The following is a 21422-nucleotide window of genomic DNA, read 5'->3' as shown; positions in this document are numbered from 1 at the left end:
TAATTTTTCTTTTGAGTTTTAATATATTTTCATAATGTATCTGGATTTAAAATATAAATCCATTACTTTAGGTCAAAATTTTTCTGAAAAAAATACTTTTTGGCAGGGTTTATTAGGGTTTAAGAACACTAATATCTATAAATCTCAGGGGACTATATATATATAATGCTTTGACCATAAGAATTTGTACCTCCCTTATTCTTGTCAGATTATTCTAAATGAAAAAGTACTGTAGAGTATCAGATATGTTCCATGGACTTACCAAAAGACTTGAAGAACAAAATGAATGCATGACCCCAGCTCATGTTGGCTTAAAAATATGAGCCATTGAGTTCTTTATTATTGCAGTTATAGAATTTTCTTGTTACTGTTGCAATTCCCATTATATAACTGAAGTACAGACCTCTAAACACAGTATTGGCTTAATAAATGTTCTAATCAATTTGAATGAAAATTTTCCCATATATTCAATTCTATGTGTTCTCCAGCCCAAGTCAACAAGATGAATTACATTTAGGATTGACCAATCCTAAGTATCTAAATGAAGAATGTGAAGCATTTAGGCTAAAATTCATTCTGTTGGGTTTATTTTTTGATGCACCTATAAGACTGTCAGTCTACACCATAGTTTTACGAGCATGTTCCAGAAGTAACCCCAAGAAGAAAATAATCCTGTGAGATTATGTTTAGGATGAATAATTCAATATAAAATTTGCCAAAATAATATATTAAGTTTAGGCAAATAAATATATTCAAGTTATGAAAATTAGTTCACTTAACTATTTTAAGATTAATTTATCCTGGAAGATCCATAATGAGTTATTTTATTATTTTTTTAAGAGATTTTATTTATTTATTTGATAGAGACACAGCGAGAGAGAGAACACAAGTAGGGGGAGTGGGAGAGGCAGGCTCCTCACTGAGCAGGGAGCCCGATGTGGGGCTCGATTCCAGTACCCTGGGATCATGACCTGAGCCGAAGGCAGACGCTTAACAACTGAGCGACCCAGGCGCCCCCATAATGAGTTATTTTTATATGGAGATGAAGAAGTGAACTATTTTTAGCTTCAATATTTTGATAGTGAAGAATGCTGGTGCATCAGTGAAGTAAAAAAAACAAAAGTGTATAAGTGAACAAATTAAAGATATTTTGTGAACCAGATGTGCCACAAAGACTCAACTGGTATTGAATACTGTCATTCTTAGAGATAACTCTAGGTAGTACTTTCTGCATAAAGTTGTGAATTGCAAAGCCATCATTATCAGAGTGAAACCAGGACTTCTAACCTAGTCACAACTGATGGCAGTAGTCCACAATAAAGATTTTGGGGTTCCTGGGTGGCACAGTCGGTTAAGTGTCAGACTCTTGGTTTCGGCTCAGATCGTGATCTCAGGGTCTTAAGATCAAGCTCTGAGTCCGGCTCTGCACTCAGCATGGGGTCAGCTTGAGACTCTCTCTTTCTTTCCCTCTCTCTAATGCTCTCTCTTTCTAAAATAAATAAATGAATCTTTTAAAAAAGTCACACAATACAGATTTTCCATATTTTTTAGATCTAGTTTTATTAGCTCATTATGTGGAGAGTAAAAACTTGAGAAGCTCAGAAAAATGATCCCAGAAGAGCCAAGCAAAATCTCTATATCTAGTACACTACATTATAATAAATTCTTTTTACTTACATAAAATATCTTTTTCTTTAAATATGAAAATCTATAAGTCTGTATGAGTCAAACCAATGCAAGCTGAGAAAATTACTGGTTCTGCATGCACTAAATTATAGAGGATACCTGTATATAGAGAATTATCAATGTGGTTGAATATGGTAATTAATCTAAGCGATTAAACATTTTTGGTTCAATGCTTACAGAGAAACATGATTTTGTATACAAGATAATATGATTTATCTGCTCATTAAGGACATTTTTACACTTTATTAAGATGGCAATTTCAATATAACATGAATATTGTCCTGTATTATCAATGTAACATTTTTTTAAAGATTTTATTTATTTATTTGACAGAGAGAGAGAGAGAGACCATAAGCAGGGGGAGGGGCAGAGGCAGAGGGAGAAGCAGGCTCCCTACTGAGCAGGGAGCCCAATGTGGGGCTCAATCCCAGGACCCCAGGATCATGACCTGAGCCAAAGGCAGACTTAACTGACTGAGCCACTCAGGTGCCCCAATGTAACATTGTTATATGGTAATATAATACAGAGAGTCTCCTATTTAATGTACCATGTTAATTATATTTTAAGTTAAATTTACTTTAATTTTTAGTTAAGTATATCTTCCATTTGTATATCTACACATACATATATATATTTATATGTGTAAATGCATACATAGAAATTTATTCATAAATCCTTTACTGCAAATTTTTGCATAAATGGTACACATGAGCAAAATTAGAATTTTTTTCTTTTTCTGTAAAATGACTATTTTTCTGTGTCCAGAGAACAAATGCTCTTTTTGTTTACCAATCTATTCTGTTAAACTTGATCTTGATATATTTTAACAAAATTCCTTTTTTAAATATTAATGTTCCTATTCATCTTTGCTTCTTGTTGAAATGTGTCTTTAAAACATAGCATTCTATTTATTTCTTGTTTCCTTTGGCAATAGTCAATTTTGCCTTTCTCAAATTTAGGTCCCCAAATAGGAATAATAGAACTGTTGAGATATCTTTTTATGTATAATCAATTTTGGGGTCCTGGAAAGGCCCCCAGGTATCACATTTATTCCTTTATTTTACTCAAAGAAGTAGGGAATAATAATATTATAATAATAAATAAAATAATAATAATAAAAATAATCAAGTTTGTTTGTCAGCCTCAAAATTTGATTATTTCACACTACTGTGAGAATACTTTTTTTACCAAACTTAAAAGAACTGAGAAATCTAGAAGAAAGTACATCCTCCTAGATTTACTACATATAAGCTAAGTAATATATTGTGAATATGTTACAATGATTGTAAATAAGGATTACAAAAAAAAAAGCTTAAAAAAAAAGAACACTCATGTTGAAGCACAAAGACTGGTATTATAATTATTTATAAAAAGCTATTGTTTCTAGGATCCTAGTTTAAAGTACTCTTGTTAATTGAAGGCACTTAGAGTTATATTAAAGTCCTCCTATTTGGCTCTTGTTAACATAGCGATCCACCATTGTAACATGCTGAACCCAGGAGTGCTCCTTCCTCTACTTAACAAAACTCCTCAGTGGTTTAATCTCTGCTAGAAAATATTCTATGCTTTACACAGGCCTTTTGTAATTTCCTTGGATAATCCTGATTTAATTTTATTTTAGAGTTGTTTACACTTAAAAATAAAAACTTGAAATTACCAAGCAGGCTATCCAATTACAGATTTAAATTCAATCTTAGAACATGAACCACTTCCTGAATTTAAATTAATCCACATGACTGAGTTAATTATCCTTATCTGTGCCTTCCAGCTTAAAAAAAAAAATAAAGATCAACATTTAAACAAATAATGATCATGTTCTAGTATGCCTGGTCATTATTTGCTTATTTTAAGAACTACCTTTCACTGAGAATGTTATTAAATACCTTTGTAAGGCTTTACTTTTTACTTAAAAATTATTGTTCTTATCCTCCATCTTCAGTGAAAATTAGGAGAACAAATGGAATTAAAAAACTGAAAAGTGGCAAAGCTCTCAGAGACTCTAGAACTTCCATGGCTGAAGGAATTGCCATAAGCCTTGATGATACACAGGATGCTGTCAAGCATCCAATAGCTGTTTCTTTAAAATACGCATTCTCAACAGGGGTCACACCTCTAAGAGAGCAAAAATAAGTTCTTATGGGTTGAAAATGTCTTACCTTTTTATGTATAAGCATGGTTATTCATACAGTACATAAACAGGTATACAGCATATCTAAATCTATGGTATTAAAATTTCTTGGGTATGACAATTAGAAACAAAATGCCCAAAAGAGCTCCTTAGGGGAACAAAATTGAAGAAAGATTGAGAAACATTGTGAAAATATTTCAAAAGGTAGATTTTCTTTTGCAGGTCTTGTCTGGTACTTAAACTACCCTTACATTATTAATTGTAACCTTTAATCTTGTAAAAATTGGGCCTTGAATCCCCTACCCGGTCCCCAACAGAATGCTTCTATTGAGGTCATTGTATTCTTAGCAGCTAAATCCAGCCCATTAGAAGTATACTAAGTTCAGAACTATCATTAGTAAAATAGTGTCTCTTCTGTTTTCTCGGAGACACTACAGGAATGATTTGACTCTACTCAGAAAATGTGACTGCCTTAGGGGATCAATGATTGAGTCACTCCTGTTAGAATGAACGATACTTATATTACCAATGGGGACTGTGCCCATCTAGGGGCTACCACTGTTCACATGGACATCACTTCTGCTCTTAAAACTCAACAAGGGGCTCCTGGGTGGCTCAGTCGGTTGGTCATCTACCTTCGGCTCAGGTCATGATCCCAGGGTTCTGGGATGGAGTCCCACATCGGGCTCCTTGCTCAGCGGGGAGCCTGTTTCGCCCTCTGCCTGCCACTCCCCCTGCTTGTGCTCTCTCTCTGCCAAATAAATAAATAAAATCTATTAAAAAAAAAACACCTCAACAAACCATTTTAAATTCACAATCAAATTTAACATGGCCTATCATTTCCTCTTAAGGAACTCCCAACAGAGGGCTGTTGTACCATAGCAAATCTTCCTTCTGTACCTCATAAATACAGTCAAGTAAACAGCCCATGACTAAGCTAACAGAAAAAGCCACCTGGCTCTCTGAAACTGACCTAGAAGGATATTGAGACACGTTTTAATGGTCTGGGTTTAGTTATCTAGGTTCCTGCTTTGTTATCTATTTCAACAACTAATACAGTTTTGCTGTTGGCAGATGCCTGTGTTGGCAGTTGACTGCATTTTATCCAGCGTCATAGATTCCACCGCACATCCATTATTACATCACACGATTCCACAACTTACAAAAACGACATGAAGGAGTAACTCTCATTTGATGGTAAACAACATTCTCTAGAAAATCTCCTGATTCACAGAATTTCAGCAATTGTGAAGACCCGAGTATCACAGATTCATGTCCTACGGCTTGAATTCACCGGCCTTTAACCAAAAGCAGGGGATTAAGATAGAATAAAGCATCCCTGATGGCTCTTAGCTGGTGTTCCTGCTGAACATAATAATTTTAGAGAATACAAACATTACCCAAGATCGCTCCGGGATCATGTCGAAGTGAGACCAAAGCAAGGCCACTCCTACTCACAGTACAGACACAAATCAGAACCTTGCGCAAACTACAAAAATAATCAAGTCTCTCCCTTTTTCAGAGACATATGTGACTCCAGCTTCTTTCTCAATACAGCTCAGGTCTTGCTACGTTCTTCCTGCCTTCTACATTACAACTACTGAAAAACCTTCAGCAGTTACACAGGGTTATACAAGGAAAGGAATCTCCAAAGAGCATACCTAAATAGAGTTTTTGATAAAGACCATCGGAGAAAGAAAACACAGGCAAACATCACCAAGGTCCTAGATACCCCTGGACACTATCCAGGGTCCTCTTTCTTTCACACAGACGTGCTTTGTCTCTGGAACATGAACTCGTATGATGTGCGTATGACATCTTGGTCTCAGGGAAACCAAGGGACAAGTCTATTGAGAGGTCTTTTATCGCCCACTGGTTGCAGAGCAAAACCTGCCTCTGAAACCGGGTTAACCCAATACAGAACGTCAATCTGTACGTTATCAGTGAAAAATGGAGTCGAGCTGATGGAGGGCACATGCACATGCTTTTTGGCATGTTAAGCCTCGCATAATAAATTATTAACTAGCGCATTTATTCAGGCACCCCTGGAGACAATCATAGAGCTACCACAAAACAGCTGCAAGTTAGCCCTATCCCTCTACAATACTCAGTAATCAAATTGCTCTGTGGACCAAAATGCTAGTTTCCGAAAGCATTCAATCCAGAGGAAGACCATGCTTGGACCCTCCCCCAAATCACCTAGTGCGAGGCCAAATCCTGTAACAAGCTCTTCCTAGTACTCTCCTACTAAAACATTCCACTGTGAAAGATAAAGTTGACTCACCGTTGAACTGGACAAGAAAAGCTATAGCCTATCTCTGAGGACTGTTGGTTGTCTGTCTTTGTCTCTTGGCAAAGACAAGCACAGTGGGATTTATGATGAGCTGTTTAAACTTCAAAACTCCCATGATGACCCCTAGGGCTAAGCTTGTTGATGGTTTCCAACTGGCCACAACCAATTAGGCAGCCTGACTATAATGTGGCCATTGGGGAATAAAAAACCAGATGAGAACTTCTGTCCTGAGCTTTCCCAGGACTACAGTTCTTTGCATAGATATTGATAGTTCAGTTTAGAAACAGAATGCAAACTATGTGTGAATAAGAACTCTGGGGTGACTGCGCTCGGAAGTCTCCAGGATCCCAAATGTTTGCTTACATACTCTTTCTCTGGCTGCCCTGCATCTCTGCCTTTTAGGTAAAGGGTTTATGTAAGTATGCTTTGTGGAGTCTTGCAATTGCTCAAATATCCAAACTGTCAAAAACCTTGCACCCGTGGATTCCTATGGTATGGGTATCCCTTGCTATAGCACACCATCAACCCAGCTCTAACTCTGATTTGTTCTTGTCTTAAGCGGGCAGACATCGATTCGGGAAATCAAGGTAGAAGTCTCACCACTAAGGTAGACAGACATAGTTTGTATCAGTGGAAAACGAAGATCTATACTACATTTTACTTTTTTTTTTAAAGATTTGTTTATTTATTTTAGAGAGAGCGAGAGAGCGAGCAAACAGACAAGCGCAGGGCAGAAGGGCAGAGGGAAAGGGACAGCAAGTCTCAAGCATGGAGTGTGGAGCCCTCTGTGGGGCTCCATCTCATGACCCTAGGATCCCAACCTAAGACCAAACCAAGAATCAGAGCTTAACCTACTGCACCACCCAGGCACCCCTACGTTTTACTTTTTGAACAAAAAGTTTGGAGAGAAAACAGATGGAACCATAGTATATGGCTACGTTTAGAAGAGTACTGTATCATCATATGTATAAAAGAAGGCCTAGAAAAATGTTTGGGGTTAGGGCTAAGGAGAATTGAATTGCTCTGCATTAAAAAAAAAAAAAGTATTAAATGTTTTTCTTCTTTCTTGTTCCCGAAAGACAGTAAATTGGACAGTTGGAAATGTTGCAGCAATCTAGCTAGCTAGTGGCTAGAGATGAAGCATAAATGTAGCCAAAAAACTATTCTCTTTCAGAACCCTCAAAATGTGAAGAAGAATAAAAAACAAAAACAGAAAACTTGCATGAATATGGAAACTACAGACAGTGTCTTCTATGTATAAATGAGATATAGTGCAGGAAGGTAAAAAATAAATAAATTGATGCAAAAGGGAAGATCTTGATCTGATGGTCTCTATTTAGAAGAGCAGTAAGCCCAGGGGAAATGTTTACAAGACTCTTCCATAAAATTCCACTAATACTCCTTTATTTTAGGATAAAGAGCAATTAGGTCTGTCTTTGGATTTAGCTGACACAAACTGAAAATCAGCATATAATTAAAGCTCTCTCTTAAGAGAGACCGATGCCTAGTAATAGCCTAGTTTCTTTTGGAAACTCCTCCCACAGGTTGTCATGGGGAGTTTTGACCCTATGAGGTGTGTACGGAACAGCTCGGGCAGCCTTTCTCCATCAGGCGGGGGCGGTACCTGATATGCAAATGTATTATAATGAGTCTAGGGGTTACCCTAGGAGAGAGGTGGAAAAGGAGAGCGCAGGTTCTGCACCTGTGGTTTTTGATCTGTCAGGCCAAGGTCTTGGAAGGCACAAGGTCAAGATGTTGAGCTCCCGGGCTTATAAGGTGTAGTTTATTTATTACCCTCGTCCTTGCCTCCGCTTGGTTCTCTATCATTCCAACTTCAGGGACTTGGGACTCTGCCTCGGGGCCTTCCTTCCACTGCTCCTGACTAGCATCTATCTAACCGATTCAAGAAAGTATAGCAGATAATATCTTAACTGCAAAAGAAAAATCACCATTTGATACGCTTCCTCTTTCCTGATACCTTTGGTTCTCTTGCCTCGCAGAGCAGCGCCCTTTGGGGTTTTCCTTCTTCTCATTAGTGTCTTATCCACAGTCTTTGTTGATTCTTCTACTTCCATTGTTCAGGACCAGAGGGGGTCCTGGCCTCTTCTCTGTAAACATTCCCTTTCTCAGTGGTTTCATTTAGTTCCTTAGCTTTATATGCTAATAACCCCCGTATTTCCGGTTGCAGCCCAGAGCCCTCTCCCTAACGCAAAACGTGTGTATTGAGTTACATAGTAGGACTCTTCAGTTGTATGTCTAATGAACATCTGGGTCCCACCTGTCCCAAAACGGAACTCTTATTAATCTACCCCAAATCTGCTTCTGCTCAAAGCTTTTCCCCATCTCACTTGGTATCAAATCTCCTTTCTATGCTCTGGCCATAAAATCTGGAGTCATTCCCAACTGTCCTCTATCTCTCACATTCCGTACCAATCTTTCAGAAACGTTATTAATTTCACCTTTTAAAACATATCCAGAGTCTAAGCCATTCTCACCACCCTCACTGCTGTCACCCTGCTCTGAGCCACCATGTTTACCTTCGTAGTTATCACAGCTGCTGCAGTACCTGTCCCCTTGCTTCTGTCTTTGCCCTCCACAGTCTTTTGTCAATACAGAAATCACACTGAACACTTAAAACTAAAAATGTAAACCTGATCAAGCCCTTACTGTGCTCTAAACCCCACAGTGGCTGTCCATTCCCCACAGAGGAAAAGCCAAACTCCTTACAATGACCTACAGGTTTTATGTGATCTTACCTTTTGCCTTAGCTCTAGGCTTCTTGCTGTTCCTGGAACATGAAATTTGTTTTTCACTGGCTCTTCCTTTGACCTGGATTTTACCCAGGTCTGCTTTCACTGTGATAGTCTCTTGCCTAAATGTCTTATCTCCTATTCTCTTCAAGGTTATGCTCAATGTATCTGACCTTGACCATCTTATTTAGTAGAGCAGTCTACAACACCACCATCCCTCAAATCCATCACCCTTTGTTTCCTTTTTTCCTTCTTTATTATTTATTGCCTTTTACACGTTTACTTATTTTTTTTGTTGTTGTTGTTATTCTGAACATAATGGAATGGAAACTTAATGAGGTCTGGGATCTTTCTTTTAGTGTGTTCACTGACATAACCCACGGGACAAAAATTGGCAGGCTTGTAGGTCAGCCACTATTTCTTCAATGAATAATTGATTCTGAACTTTAATGTACCACAGTGTAAAGAATATCTACAGAAATGTTTTAAAATATATGTGGAATGTGTAGAATCAAAATTACAGTGGGAAGCTTTGTCATACCAGACTCCTTATGCCATAGATTCACTTGACTAAAGACTCATTAGGACATAACAGACTATAGTACAAAAAATAAGGCAGATTCATGAGCTTTTTAAAATTATGCACCTCAGAGAATACACCATTTCTTTTCCAAAAAATACAAAGCATAAAGTTAAATATATTGTCATCATTTTAGAAACCACTAAAACATTTTAAACAAAAAACTAAATGCCTGGAAAAAAGGAGATCACTCTTCTAAATAATTCTTGAACTGAAGAGAATTTCAAACAATAACTACAGAGTATTTATAATAAACGATATTGACAGCATTACGTTACCCTAAGTGTAAGATTGGGGCCACCTTCCTATCCAGAAAGAATATCATTGTCTTGAGTGCTCTTATTATTGGTAGATAAATTAAGTATCCAAGAGTTTTACTCACTTATTCAAGATTATACGATTCCTGTGACTTGATTAGGACTTGAACCCATTTATTTTCTCATTGCATAATCTATATGACATTTCTGTTTAGAAAAGACTTTTAGAAAAAAAATAATAGCTCACTAACAGTCTCTCAGAGCTTCTATCTCATCTCTGAAGCAAACAAAACATAAAAAGTAAGACATGACTTGGGACTGATATTAAAAAATCATATAGTGTCCACATGTAATACTGAGAGACAATATTTTACAGATTGAAACATTTTGTTGAAAATGTATATACGGTAAGAGCATAAACAATTAGGATAGGAACTCCTTTAGACCAGGAATTTTTTTTTTTTTAATTGAGGAAGGAAGGGGTTCTAAAGACATTTTGGGAAAATTTGGATGCAAAATATATCTTAGAATATACATTGAATAATTTTTAATTTGTATAGATCAATTTCTGTGTGCAACTTACTTTCAAATCATTTAGAAAAGAGGGTAATAAAAAGCAAAAGAGAGGTAAAGTTCATATGGAAAAGTTGTAATAAGTATTAGATCTAGGTAAGGAAAACTACTGGTGTTTACTGAACTTTTTTTTTTAAATGTGACACTTTCCCTCTATAAACTGCACTTTATTTTTTAAAGATTTTATTTATTTAGAGAGCAAGAGAGACAGCGCATGAGCAGAGGGAGGAGTGAGGGAGAGGGACAAACAAACTCTGTGCTCAGCCCAGAGCCCAACCAGATTCCAGGACCCTGAGGTCAGGCCCTGAGCGGAAATCAAAAGTCAGAGGCTTAAGCTACTGAGTTACCCAGGCGCCCCCAAAACTGCACTTTTAAAGTTGCAGTTGCACATGATGGTCACAAGGTGGCGATAGACTCACTTTTGAATTTATTTAGGGACGCTCCTCCGGTGAAAGGAGCGTCCAGAAAAGAATACTTCTTAAGCACAACATCTTCAGCTGGAGAAATGTGTAAAAATCTCGGGAGGTAAGAATCACTGAGAAAATTCACACTTAAAATTGAGTAGTTAACATTCACACGGGCATGCTGGAAAGTGGAAGAAACACAGAAAAAGGAAGAAGCAAGGACTGATTGGGAGAAATATAGTATTTAGTCCTGGCTCAATTAATGCTTAATTTGTGACCTTACCCAAGTCAACTATAAGTAGCTTTCACATGTAAAATGGAAAAAAAAAATTAGACTCTGGGATCTTTCACTTTCTTTCCAGCTGTAAAAAACAATCTTTTCCCTTTTTGGTTCAACTTGAATATGGTAAGTCTCTAATAATGAATTTTTGCTTCTTAGTCCTCAGAGACATTGACCCTGGAAGCAAATGCCTGATAAACTCAACTGACATTCTGTTGCTGTGACAAGTTTCCTATGGAGAAAGAAACATAGTTCCTCTTAAGATATATACAAATACGATTGGAGATGCCATAAAATATTCCTGTGCACCATATCCGTTTGCAGCACATGGATAGGCGTTTCTGAAAACATATATACAATTACTCCTCTTCTGCTCCTATGCATTGCCATCCCATATGTAAGCAAGGTGGAGAGAATAAAGCAACAAGGCTATGAGGGATGAAGAGGCAGTGGGCAATAGGACATATGCTAAAGATCTGGAAAGATTTAAATGATAAATTCTTCGATGGGAAAAGGAGATAGAGCTGGTTCTGAATAAATTATCCTGTGAATTTCATCTTTCCCATACTGCACCAATTCATCTTGTTCATGATCCTTGCTAACTTTCTGACATGCCGTACCCAGGAGGCTGGTGTCTTTTTACTGTCTTCTGGTAGCTTCCAAAGCAACCAGAGCTTCCCTCTTTTGCCATATCCACTGTTATCAAAGTATTTGCAACTCTTTTCCACCTCAAAACCAAAGTCCATTCCATAGGAAAAACAAATTTTCAAACTGATTGACAAATTTTATTGATTAACAGTTCCCTTTATCTACCCCCCCCTTCTAATTTTGGGGGATAAAGTCATAGAATTGTTGAATCCTTCCATTGGAAAATGTCTTTGTGGACATTTAGTACCAATATCCCAATTAATAGAAGAAATTCCTGCACATACTGTGTGAAGTATGGTACAACCAGAAATCATTTTAAAGGGTTATATGTAAATTGAGCAAAAAGAAATAGCACCAGTTCTGGTTCTCTGTCCCTCCATTGTACCCATGCCCTTTGTAATGGAACCTGGCACCTCTTCCAATTAAGATCAGAAGTCTACTACCCCCACTCCTTGAATCTGGGCTAGTTTTTTTACTTGATTGATTGGTCCTACAGATGTGGGGAGAGTGACAGAGTCCACTTGGAAACCTAGGCCCCTCTACCTCTTGGAACTCTCCCAGCCACCATCTGAATAACTTGAGATAACCTGATGGAGAATAAGAAATGCCTGGACCTGCTAGCCATGTGGACATGAGCCAACTGCCCCACAGGTGACTAAGGTCCCCCTAGCCCAGTCAGCCTTCAGCTGGTCGGTCAGCAGCCCACAGATGCATGAGTGAGCCCAGACAACATCAGCTGAACTAGTTTCAGTAGAAAGTTCCAGCTAACCCATGGTCTCATAAGCAAAACTAAATCATTGTGTTTTAATCCACTGAGTTTTGAGGTGATCTGTCACGTTGGAAAACTTAACTGACTCAGGTAGCAAGTACAATTGTACTTGTACTTATTGTTTCTATTATAAATCAGTTTTAGCATTATATAATTCCATTAATTAAGTCTGAAAAATTTAATAATAATTTGCTGCCGACTTGTTTGCTCTGATTTGATTGGTTAGAAATTTTGGATATTATTTTGGTTTGTTTTAGCAATTCTTCCTTTGGGTTGCTTTTGTCTGTCTCTGTCTGATAACTGCAATGGATGTTAATTCAGGAAAGAATACTGATAAGCCAGAAGCAGCTCAATTATACGTCCAGTAGTGTGAAAATTTTAAAATACATACAATGAAAGACTCTAAAGACCGCATTTGTCTTAGCATAATAACAAAATTGAGAGAGAGAGGAATTGATAATATATTTAACACAAAGTATATGACCAAGACTGAAAATGCAATAAAATTTCACACAAAACCGCATCTCCTGCAGCTGAAACAATCACAAGTCGCTTTATAGAAGGTAGTCTTAATTTGCATCTTAAAAATATTCAAAGTTCCCAACAGGTACAGAGGAAAGGGCATTCACTCAGAAAAACAGCACAAACAAAGGCATCTCATCCCATATAGCAGCTCCTGGAACCATTTTTTTTAAAGATTTTATTTATTTATTTGAGAGAGAGAGAGAATGCATGCCCGCATACACACACAGTGGGGGAGGGGCAGAGGGAGATGGAGAAGCAGGCTCCCAGCTGAGCAAGGACCACCCCCCCCCACCCCCCCCCCCGCCCAAAGCAGGACTCCATTCCAGGACCCTGGGATCATGACCTGAGCGTAGGGCAGATGTTTAACCAACTGAGCCACCCAGGTGCCCCTGAAACATCGTTTTATTAACTACTTACAATTTCCTACAAAATAAACTCTGACAGAGAATACTTATTCTTCTTTTTAAATTATCGTTCATTCAGTACTCACTGAGTACCTGCCATGTGCCTGACATCTTTCTAGGTTCTTGGGACACATCAGTGAAGAAACAGAGATCATTGTGATTGAGGAGCTTGCATTCTGGATCCACCCCTCCATTGCTGGTTGGGCAAAATCACTCAGGTACAAATGAATCATTAATTTAAGTCACCCTATATTTGCATTAGCACCAAACAAGAAGTTGAAATAATATAGTAATAATTGGATACTGCCTTTCGTGCTTTCAGCCTGAAAATCATTACTAATGAATAAAAATATTTGAATAAAAACTTGGAGAAGAACACAAGCTCTCTGGAAAGCAATTTAAGTCAGAATTGGATTACATTTAGAGATTATGCTTACTGAATGTCTTTGCTTGGGAATTAGTAGCCATGTAGCGCTTACCTATTTCCTAAAGTTATTGAATATTGAAAATTTCCCATGAATCACAAATGATAAATCCAAAGCACACTCTAAGTATGCAGCGTTCAAATGTTTGTTTTGAAAGGGCCCCATTAGATTGTGTTGGGATAGATGGAGAGGTAGGTGTGCAAATGACTTCATATACCTGGGAGATCAGATTTGGGTTCTAGCTCTATCAGTGGGTCACTTCCTAAATGTTGACAAGTCATTCTCTGCTGCTTGTATTTTTTTAAAAAGATTTCATTTATTTGACAGAGAAAGACACAACGAGAGAGGGAACACAAGCAGGGGGAGTGGGAGAGGGAGAAGCAGGCTTCCCACGGAGCAGGGAGCCTGATGGGGGGGCTCGATCCCAGGACCCTGGGACCATGACCTGAGCCGAAGGCAGATGCCTAACCAACTGAAGATTTTATTTATTTATTTGAGAGAGAGAGAATGAGAGCCAGAGAGCACGAGAGGGAAGAGGGTCAGAGGGAGAAGCAGACTCCCCGCCGAGCAGGTAGCCCGATGTGGGACTCGATCCCAGGACTCCAGGATCATGACCCGAGCCGAAGGCAGTTGCTTAACCAACTGAGAGCCCCCCAGGTGCCCCATGTGCTGCTTGTATTATTATTTGAAAAATGGTCTTTTTAGAAAAACTATTCTTGTACCTCAGCCACCCTGCTGAGGTTCAGGGCAACAGTCATAATCAATAGCTATGAATGTTGGTGAGGAGTGCTTTGCTTGGAGATAACACTAGTCCCAAGCACCATCTCACTCCAACTGCATTAGAGACCCTGAGCAAGAACCATCTCGGCAAGCCTCAACAAATTTTTTTTTTGAAGATTTTATTTATTCATTTGCGAGAGAGACAGAGAGAGAACAAGCAGGGGGAGAGGCAGAGGGAGAGGGAGAAGCAGACTCCCTGCTGAGCAAGGAGCCTGATGCGGGACTCAATCCCAGGACCCTGGGATTATGACCTGAGCCGAAGGCAGACGCTTAACCATCTGAGTCACCCAGGCGCCCTCAGTCAACAAATTTGTACAATAATTTTTTGTGCAGGAAATACTCATGGAGAACCTACTATGTGTCAGAACAATGCATTGGTTAATAATAATACATAGGTCCTTCCTTTCGTGGCGCTCATAATTTTTTTAAAAAAGATTTTGAGAGAGAGTTATTTATTTTGAGAGAGAGAGTTAGAGCATGCAAGAGTGGGGACAGAGGGAGAGGAGAGAGAATCCTCAAGCGGACTCCCTGCTGAGCACAGAACCCCATGCCGGGCTCGATCCCAGAACCCTGGAAATTATGACCTGAGCCGAGATCAAAAGCTGGCCTAACAAAATAAGAACAATAACAAAACAATAAACAGATAAACAAAATAATTACCCCATTTCCTATGTTATGAAAGAAATAAGGTTTTGCAGTGGGACAAAATGGATAAACCTCTTCTGATATTTCTTGTTTGTGTCATTTCTCTGTGACAAAATTCTCTTTTTAAAAATTTTTTAAATTTGAGTATAGTTGACACACAACATTAGTTTCAGGTGTTTTTCCCTTTGTTCTATTTTGCTTGCTTGGAACAGAACAAGCATAGCCAGGAAACCACAACCCAAACCAAGGATGTCCACAAGGTGGCAGAACGGAGTCCACAGCAAACAACGGAAGTACAAGGGCAGGTTACTTGCAAAGGAAAAGAATCTCCTGACTGGCTGCCTACACATCTGGGCATTGGAAACAATGACTTCTTAAAAAGCTAGGCTAATGCATCAAGAATATCTTATATTTAATTCTTTTCCACCGTAAGGGTTTTTCCATGAGAACTGCTTTTTTAAAAAACATTTTTATTTATTTTTTAACATACTTATTACATGTACATGTACATTTGTCACCAATGCATCACAATGAAGTCACAAAAAAGTAGGCTTAGTTTAATTCACAAGATAGATCCTGTGAAAACACATTTTTCACCTCCTTTGTGATTTTCAGTACTCTGCTTATTTTAATTTAAAGCAGTTAAACAACATTTGAGAGTATATGTATAAAACTGTGATTTAATTCAGACTTCAGAAACTTGGGAAATAAAAGGTCATGATGGAGAAACATTAAGAAATTTGTAGAATTACCAAATTCTCACAGTACCATATTCCTTTATAAAAGCATCTCAGTAAAACAAAATAAAAACAATGGGAGGGGCACCTGGGTGGCTCCGTCGTTAAGCATCTGCCTTTGGCTCAGGTCATGATCCCAGGTCCTGGGATCGAGCCCCGCATCGGGTTCCCTGCTGGGCGGGAAGCCGGCTTCTCCCTCTCCCACTCCCCCTGCTTGTGTTCCCTCTCTCGCTGTGTCTCTCTCTGTCAAATAAATAAATTTAAAAAAAAAATCTAAAAATAAAATAAAATAAAATAAAAACAATGGGAGACAAAAACTATGGAAAACACAAAAGTCAAATCAGAGATTTTGGTTTAGTACTTTCCCCAAGTCTCTTGTTTTTAAAAACCCAACGTAACTGAGGCCAATTCAAAATTGACCCACAGGTCTTGCCTCCTCCATGCTGACATGAGGAATACATTTAAGACAAGAGGCTATATACTCAAATGGTCCCAGGGCTTTTTTCAAATGCCAGTTTGCTTATGTCACTGCCACAGGGTTATGTGGACTGCTGCTGCCTGCTGCGCATGGGCTTAAAGAGCTGTCAAGATTTTATCTTGGCCTGCTATAATATAACATATGAGACTATATACCAAATGAAGACAGAAGATTTCAGTTATTAATAAATATTAAAGTTCTAGATGATTTGGACACTATATACATCAAATTAAGGTAACTTAATAACACAGAAACAAACACTTTTATGTTTTAAAAAATCTTACATAAACAGGGGTTGGGGCAGGTCAACTTAATATTTTAAATCTCAGAGGTTACAAGAAAACACTTTTAAAAAATTGTTAAATCCCAATAAAATAAAGTAGAAAAAAGTGATAAGGTGATGCTTAGAATTAGAAGGGCATGCTAATTCCGAAATAGTTGTCACCTTGATTCTTAAGCAAAACTGGCCCCTACAATGTTTCTACTTGGTCACTTAATTGCAACTATGTATATATATTTATACATATATATGTGTATATGTTTGCAAATGATCAAGCAGTTCATTAAAAGAAAATATAATTAATAAGGATAAAAAGGTTGTTAGAATTTAAAAATTTTTTACTTCAAATGTACTAGGTTACTTGCTGGGTTTATACTATAAGGGCATTAAGTAGTATGAATCAAATGTACTTTATAATCAAATGTAGGAAAGCACCTTCCACAGACATGTTTTTATTAGAATCATTTTCAAGACATCTCAAAGACAGGTGGCAAAGCACTGCTAAACTGTCTCCCTTCAACATAATGAAATCTCTGTTTCAGAATAACAGCCAACATTTCAAAAACTAATAATCATGCACTATCTAAAACTGAGGGGTGAAATGATGGCTCTAACCACCAAAAGTATGACACTTTTTCACATTCCTATTAATTATTTAATTTTGTAATATAAGTGTCCCGTTGCACAGGCAGGAAAAGTGAGGCACAAAAAGGTATGTATCTGTTGTTCTTGTTTTAAGTTTTTTAGACAGGGAAGCCAAGGTCAAAACCACAGTGAGAACTCCACGAGCCTGACACTTTTGGGATATAATGGATTCAAGGTTTGCATGAAATGTTATATTTAACTCATGTCCTGTTTACATCACACCACCTTAGTCTAACCTCTTGCAAACTCTTTAAAGCATGGACCTGGCAAATGCCACTTACCCCACCTTCTCTGACCAGGTAAAAAAAGGCTAGCTGATGCTTGTGCATTAAAAAAAAAAGAACAAAAAACAAAAGAAACACCAATGTTGTAGCATTATTTACGATTAGCAAGGTTTCAATTATGAAAATATTCCACAACTGAATTTCAATAACTTTCAAGAAACATTCCACAAAATTCTCTAAGAATCTGTGGGAAGGTATTGTGCCTGACAATCCTCACTAAAACAGAAATTTACCTATTCTTTGCATTATTGTTGCTGATGTGAAATTAAATGTATATGATCTCAGAAGTGGTAGCCTCAAAGTACTAAACTACTAAATAAAACTGAAAGGATCATCCAAATTCCTAGATAACACCAAAATATTTATCTAGGATTGTTAAGGAAAGCATAGCACTTTGGTACTCTTTTCAGAACTCTCAAAACTTATAAAGGTAAACATAAGCATGTGGCATTTTACATCGTTTCAAGGGAGTAACAGTAAATGGATAGGATGTTTTTTTTGTGTTTTTTTTTATTTAAAAATATTTTAATGTTTTTATTTATTTATTTGTTATGTTAATCATCATACCTTACATCATTAGTTTTTGATGTACTGTTCCATGACTCATTGTTTGTGCATAACACCCAGTGCTCCACGCAGAATGTGCCCTCTTTAATACCCATCACCAGGCTAACCCATCCCCCCACCCTCCTCCCCTCTAGAACCCTCAGTTTGTTTATCAGAGTCCATTGTCTCTCATGATTTGTCTCCCCCTCCCTCCGATTTACTCCCCTTCATTCTTCCCCTCCTGCTATCTTCTTCTTTTTTTTTTTTAACATATATTGCATTATTTGTTTCAGAAGTACAGATTGTGATTCAATAGTCTTGCACAATTCACAGCGCTCACCATGGCACATACCCTCCCCAATGTCTATCACCCAGCCACCCCATCCCTCCCACCCCACCCCCACTCCAGCAACTCTCAGTTTGTTTCCTGAGATTAAGAATTCCTCATATCAGTGAGGTCATATGATACATGTCTTTCTCTGATTGACTTACTTCACTCAGCATAACACCCTCCAGTTCCATCCACGTCGGTGCAAATGGCAAGATCTCATTCCTTTTGATGGCTGCATAATATTCCATTGTATATATATACCACCTCTTCTTTATCCATTCATCTGTTGATGGACATCTTGGCTCTTTCCACAGTTTGGCTATTGTGGATATTGTTGCTATAAACATTGGGGTGCACATACCCCTTCGGATCCCTACATTTGTATCTTTGTGGTAAATACCCCATAGTGCAATTGCTGGATCGTATGGTAGCTCTATTTTCAACTTTTTGAGTAACCTCCATACTGTTTTCCAGAGTGGTTGCACCAGCTTCCATTTCCACCAACAGTGTAGGAGGGTTCCCCTTTCTCCGCATCCCTGCCAAAATCTGTCATTTCCTGACTTGTATTGTAGCTATTCTGACTGGTGTGAGGTGGTATCTCATTGAGGTTTTGATTTGGATTTCCCTGATGCCGAATGATGTTGAGAACTTTTTCATGTGTCTATTGGCCATTTGGATGTCTTCTTTGGAAAAATGTCTGTTCATGTCTTCTGCCCATTTCTTGATTGGATTATTTGTTCTTTGGGTGTTGAGTTTGATAAGTTCTTTATAGATTTTGGATACTAGCCCTTTATCTGATAAGTCATTTGCAAATATTTTCTCCCATTCTGTCAGTTGTCTTTTGGTTTTGTGGACTGTTTCTTTTGCTGTGCAAAAGCTTTTTATCTTGATGAAATCCCAATAGCTCATTTTTGCCCTGGCTTCCCTCGCCTTTGGCGATGTTTCTAGGAAGAGGTTCCTGCGGCTGAGGTCGAAGAGGTTGCTGCCTGTGTTCTCCTTTAGGATTTTGATGGACTCCTGTCTCACGTTTAGGTCTTTCAACCATTTGGAGTCTATTTTTGTGTGTGGTGTAAGGAAATGGTCCAGTTTCATTCTTCTGCATGTGACTGTCCAATTTTCCCAACACCATTTGAAGAGACTGTCTTTTTTCAATGGACATTCTTTCCTGCTTTGTCGAAGATTAGTTGACCACAGAGTTGAGGGTCCATTTTTGGGCTCTCAATTCTGTTCCTTTGATCTATGTGTCTGTTTTTGTGCCAGTCCCATACTGTCTTGATGATGACAGCTTTATAATAGAGCTGGAAGTCCGGAATTGAGATGCCGCCAGCTTTGCTTTTCTTTTTCAACATTCCTCTGGCTATTCGGGGTCTCTTCTGGTTCCATACAAATTTTAGGATTATTTGTTCCATTTCTTTGAAAAAAGTGGATGGTATTTTGATGGGGATTGCATTGAATGTGTAGATTGCTCTAGGCAGCATTGACATCTTCACAATGTTTGTTCTTCCAATCCATGAGCATGGAACGTTTTTCCATTTCTTTGTGTCTTCCTCAATTTCTTTCATGAGTATTTTATAGTTTTCTGAGTACGATCCTTTGCCTCTTTGGTTAGATTTATTCCTAGGTATCTTATGTTTTTGGGTGCAATTGTAAATGGGATCAACTCCTTAATTTGTCTCTCTTCTGTCTTGTTGTTGGTGTATAGGAATGCCACTGATTTCTGTGCATTGATTTTATTGCCTGCCACTTGACTGAATTCCTGTATGAGTTCTAGCAGTTTTGGGGTGGAGTCTTTTGGGTTTTCCACATACAGTATCATATCATCTGCAAAGAGTGAGAGTTTGACTTCCTCTTTGCCGATTTGGATGCCTTTGATTTCTTCTTGTTGTCTGATTGCTGTGGCTAGGACTTCTAATATTATGTTGAATAGCAATGGTGATAGTGGACATCCCTGCCGCGTTCCTGACCTTAGGGGGAAAGCTCTCAGGTTTTCCCCATTCAGAATGATATTCGCTGTAGGTTTTTCATAAATGGCTTTTATGATATTGAGGTATGTACCCTCTATGCCTATACTCTGAAGAGTTTTGATCAAGAAAGGATGCTGTACTTTGTCAAATGCTTTTTCTGCATCTATCGAGAGGATCATATGATTCTTGTTCTTTCTTTTGTTAATGTATTGTATCACGTTGATTGATTTGCAGATGTTGAACCAACCTTGCAGCCCAGGGATAAATCCCACTTGGTTGTGGTGAATAATCCTTTTAATGTACTGTTGGATCCTATTGGCTAGTATTTTGGTGAGAATTTTTGCATCCATGTTCATCAAGGATATTGGTCTGTAATTCTCCTTTTTGATGGGGTCTTTGTCTGGTTTGGGGATCAAGTTAATGGTGGCCTCATAAAACGAGTTTGGAAGTTTTCCTTCCATTTCTATTTTTTGGAACAGTTTCAGGAGTATAGGTATTAATTCTTCTTTAAATGTTTGGTAGAATTCTCCTGGGAAGCCATCTGGTCCTGGGCTTTTGTTTGTTGGGAGATTTTTGATGACTGCTTCAATTTCCTTAGTGGTTATAGGTCTGTTTAGGTTTTCTATTTCTTCCTGGTTCAATTTTGGTAGCTGATACATCTCTAGGAATGCATCCATTTCTTCCAGGTTATCTAATTTGCTGGTATATAGTTGCTCATAATATGTTCTTATAATTGTTTGTATTTCTTTGGTGTTGGTTGTGATCTCTCCTCTTTCATTCATGATTTTGTTGATTTGGGTCATTTTTCTTTTTGATAAGTCTCGCCAGGGGTTTATCAGTCTTGTTAATTCTTTCAAAGATTCAGCTCCTAGTTTCGTTGATCTGTTCTACTGTTCTTTTGGTTTCTACTTCATTGATTTCTGCTCTGATCTTTATTATTTCTCTTCTCCTGCTGGGTTTAGGCTTTATTTGCTGTTTTTTCTCTAGCTCCTTTAGGTGTGGGGTTAGGT

This window comes from Zalophus californianus, chromosome 9 (genome assembly GCF_009762305.2).
Source record: "Zalophus californianus isolate mZalCal1 chromosome 9, mZalCal1.pri.v2, whole genome shotgun sequence".
Lineage (NCBI taxonomy): Eukaryota > Metazoa > Chordata > Mammalia > Carnivora > Otariidae > Zalophus > Zalophus californianus.
Note: the sequence above shows the minus strand (reverse complement) of the source record.